Source organism: Pseudorca crassidens, chromosome 4 (genome assembly GCF_039906515.1).
Source record: "Pseudorca crassidens isolate mPseCra1 chromosome 4, mPseCra1.hap1, whole genome shotgun sequence".
Taxonomy (NCBI): Eukaryota; Metazoa; Chordata; class Mammalia; order Artiodactyla; family Delphinidae; genus Pseudorca; species Pseudorca crassidens.
In genome coordinates this window covers 84985306-84990048 of record NC_090299.1, presented here as the reverse complement: position 1 = coordinate 84990048, position 4743 = coordinate 84985306, and the positions used below count along the sequence as shown (strand labels likewise).

General features: G+C 37.7%; 1 pseudogene; it reads left to right on the top strand.

The window, feature by feature from the left end:
* The first annotated feature begins 768 nt into the window (after positions 1–768).
* On the top strand, positions 769–3968 carry LOC137223761 (heterogeneous nuclear ribonucleoprotein A3-like; annotated as a pseudogene).
* The last annotated feature ends 775 nt before the right edge of the window (positions 3969–4743 follow it).

Below are 4743 nucleotides of genomic sequence, written 5' to 3'. Positions count from 1 at the left end.
TAAACAGCATCTAGTTCCCAGGGGTTTACATAACAAATTTTTATTACATAAACGTCACTGTAGGGTGGAGAAACTCTCTAGGACAGCTTTCCTTTATGGGTTGGCTCAGTATTCCTGCATGTTTCATATTATGTTACCTGCATAGCAAGGTAAGTTTTCCACAAGTAAATGAAAATAGCATAGAAATTCACATACTGGCTTTTAAATACTTCTCCAAAGTGATGCAATGTCCCTTCCACTCACATTTCATTGGGCCATGAAAGTTAGATGGTCATACCTAACTTCAAGGGGGTAGCAAGACATATATTCAGGAAAGCAAAGAAAATAAGAAATGTTCTCCATTATATAATTTGACCTCCTTTATTGTAGATTAATTGACCATAGGTGTGTGGGTTTATTTCTGGGCTTTCTATTCTATTCCATTGAACCATATTTCTGTTTTTGTGCCAGTACCATAGTGTTTTGATTACTGTAGCTTTGTAGTATAGTCTGAAGTCAGGGAGCTGATTCTTCTGGCTGTTTTTCTTTCTCAAGATTGCTTTGGCTATTTGGGATCTTTTGTATTCCCATACAAATTAAAATTTTTCTTTTGTTCTAGTTCATTGGTAATTTGATAGGGATTGTGTTGAATCTGTAGATTGCCTTGGGTAATATAGTCATTTTGACAATATTGATTCTTTGAATCCAAAACACATTATATCTTATTAGTGGTACCGGGAAAACTGGACAGCTACATGTAAAAGAATGAAATTAGCACTTTCGGAGTTGGAAGAGGCGAGTCTGGTCTCAAAATGGAGGTAAAACCGCCACCCGGCTGCCCCCAGCCCGACTCCAGCTGTCGCTGCCACCACCGGGGGGAGGAGGGCCATGATCCAAAGGAACCAGAACAGTTGAGAAAACTGTTTATTGGTGGTCTGAGCTTTGAAACTACAGATGATAGCTTAAGAGAATATTTTGAGAAATGGGGCACACTTACAGATTGTGTGGTGATGAGAGACCCCCAAACAAAACGTTCCAGGGGCTTTGGTTTTGTTACTTACGCTTGTGTTGAAGAGGTGGATGCAGCAATGTGTGCTCAACCACACAAGGTTGATGGCATGTAGTGGAACCAAAGAGAGTTGTTTCTAGAGATGATTCTATAAAGCCTGGTGCCCATCTAACAGTGAAGAAAATTTTTGTTGGTGGTATTAAAGAAGATACAGAAGAATATAATTTGAGAGACTACTTTGAAAAGTATGGCAAGATTGAAACCATAGTTATAGAAGACAGGCATAGTGGAAAAAAGAGAGGATTTTCTTTTGTAACTTTTGATGATCATGATACAGTTGATAAAATTGTTATTCATAAATACCACACTATTATTGGGCATAATTGTGAAGTGAAAAAGGCCCTTTCTAAACAAGAAATGCAATCTGCTGCATCACAAAGAGGTCGTGGAGGTGTATCTGGCAACTTTATGGGTCATGGAAGAAACTTTGGAGGTGGTGGAGGTAACTTTGGCCGTGGTGAAAACTTTGGTGGAAGAGGAGGCTATGGTCGTGGAGGTGGTGGCAGCAGAGGTAGTTATGGAGGAGGTGATGGTGGATATAATGGATTTGGAGGCGATGGTGGTAACTATGGTGGTGGTCCTGGTTATAGTAGTAGAGGAGGCTATGGTGGTGGTGGACGAGGATATGGAAGCCAAGGTGGTGGATATGGTGGCGGTGGTGGAGGATATGATGGTTACAATGAAGGAGGAAATTTTGGAGGTAACTGTGGTGGTGGTAGGAGCTATAATGATTTTGGAAATTATAGTGGACAACAGCAATCAAATTACGGACCCATGAAGGGGGGCAGTTTTGGTGGAAGAAGCTCGGCAAGTCCCTATGGTGGTGGTTATGGATCTGGTGGTGGAAGTGGTGGATGTGGTAGCAGAAGGTTCTAAAAACTCAGAAGAAAAGGGCTACAGTTCTTAGCAGGAGAGAGAGTGAGGAGTTGTCAGGAAAGCTGCAGGTTACTTTGAGACAGTCGTCCCAAATGCATTAGAGGAACTGTAAAAATCTGCCACAGAAGGAACGATGATCCATAGTCAGAAAAGATACTGCAGCTTAAACAGGAAACCCTTCTTGTTCAGGACTGTCATAGCCACAGTTTGCAAAAAGTGCAACTATTGATTAATGCAATGTAGTGTCAATTAGATGTACATTCCTGAGGTCGTTTATCTGTTATAGCTTTTTCTTTTTCTTTTTCTTTTCATTACATCAGGTATATTGCCCTGTGAATTGTGGTAGTGGTACCAGGAATAAAAAATTAAGGAATTTTTAACTTTTCAATACTTGTGTAGTTCAGTTTTTCTACATTTTAGTACAGAAACTTTAACAAAATGCAGTTTTGAAGGTGTTTCCTTGTGAGTTAACAAGTAAAGAAGATCATTGTTAATTACTGTTTTGTATGAATTTTGCTAAAGTTAACTGTAAAGAAACACCTGCTGACTTGCAGTTTAAGGAGATCTATTCTCCCCATTTCCAAACCATGAAATGAATGGGCTCTGACATGTGGAGAGAATAGATATTTGTATGTTTGCAATGTGTGTTTTAGATAATAGAATTGGGTATTTAAATTAGCATATTTGCGAATTTAATAGCATTAAGATTTACTTCAAATGAAAAATCTCAAAATTCCTATTTGGTTTTTGTGCATTTTTTTTCAAAATGTAATCATATGATTTTAGTGTATTAGCTTTGCTGAGAGTCCTAGCTGTGTTTAGAACATCTCCATTCTACATTCACCTTGGTCACATGTGAACTGCTGCCATAGTTTTATTTGGGTGTAAAGAATGTCTCCTGCCCTCTGTTTAAATTCTGGAAAGGGATAGTGAATGTTTTCCATTTCCTCCTACCTTAAGAAACATTCGTAAAATCTTCAAAATACAGGACCACTAAGCCTGCTCTATCTGAGCGAATTAGTGGCTACCTTTTTTTTTTTGCCCTTTTAAAGCACAAGAGGCCCATAAATCTTCAGTTATTTACCTTGGTTTAATATATATTTTGTTGATACAAGCTCTCAGAGCAAGAGAATAAAAATCACGCATTGTTGAACCGTTAACTGGCTGGCATGCTTTCCTGTTTGTACCCTCTGCATTTTACTGGATGAAACCAAGGATAGTCTAGATATAATCATCCCAAGTGATTACTGCAGTAGAAGTGTAGCACAGTTGCTTAGTACAAACAAGGTTTTCACTTCCTCAAGACCTGAATCCAAATTTGGATAGTCAGAGTTTGTAAAAATCCCAAAGAACACACTGTTATTTCCATGTGTATGCTTGAACCTAAATCATGTTGGTATGAGTTTACAATTTGTTTGGAAGACCCTGGTTGAGAAGAGTCTTAGATAACAAGGTCATGTATGTATGTGTGTGTATATATATATATATATAAACCAATGTCTACTGTTTTGCGCCAGCTAGTGCTTAAAATTTAATTCGAGCCCTAAGTATGTGCCCTGCTGTTATTATTTCTTCGGTAGTTGAACATTAAATTTGAGATTCTTATTTTTGTTTTAAGAAGTACTAAGCAAACCAAGCAATAAAAGGGGGGATGGGGCGTGCTAGTGTTTGAATATGCTCTCGTTGCTCTAATTCTGTGCCTCTGTGCATTAATATTTGGATGCATGCAATGCCAGCATGGAAATCGGTCTTCACAGACGCTGCAGTTTTCCAGAAAACACTCACAAACCAATAAATGTAACAGACAACATACCATTTGTTAATGGACATATGTGGATAAGCAGTGTAGAAAATAGGCTAATTATTAGAAAATGGTTATTCTTTAACAACTTAAAGTGTTGGTTATATAAAGGGACACTATCAATGTGCATAACTTAAACCTGGGTACCTGGTCAAAATAACGCTTGGGAAACATTTTATTAAAATTAAGCTAAATTGTCTCAAGTTCTTTTATTCATATAATAAAGGTTGAAGGAATGGGGGAGATTAACATTTCCTGTTTCTATGTTTGTGAAATTGTTTGACACAACCTTGACAGTATCCTTTAATGGCATATGAGGTTAATTTGTACTGTTAGCAAACTTTCTGTGTTCTGGAACTAGTTTAATAGTGAAAATATTGTCAGTAAGTTGATGTTTGCAACCTATAAGCAGGTGAAATCTGTGTATGTGACCTGTTTATAAGTTGTATTAGCTTAGTTCTTGTGAACAGTGTGGAAAAGTTAAGCCATGAGGAGAGTGATTTAACCAGCTTTAAAGGACCTAAGATGTGCTTTTTAAGCACAGTGTGGGTCAAAGGAGACTCACTAAGACAGGACTTCAGCAGCTTTTTGAGTATGGACAAGTCAGTGTAAATAAAGAATGACAAGGCAGCGCAAGAGCTTCAGCTACAGAGAAGTGAAGGCATGACATACTATGGTGATAGTGAACAACTTTCCAAAAGCTAGTTAAATCTGCTTATTACAACTGAAATATCGAAGAAAGTCTAGCAGGAAGGAGCTCTTCGCCTTTTGGAACACCAATGAGAGATAGTTGGCCACAGTCACTAGGTCTAGCATTCAGACCTGCAAGGAAGGGCAATAAGCATTAGGCAAGGCTTGAATTTGAATTTTTCACTAATTAAAGAGTAATTTTTTGCAAAGCAAAAAAAAGAAATTAATACTTTCTCTAATACCATACACAAAAATAAACTCAAAATGGATTAAAGACCTAAATATAAAACCAGATGCCATAAAACACCTATAGGAAAACATAAGCAGA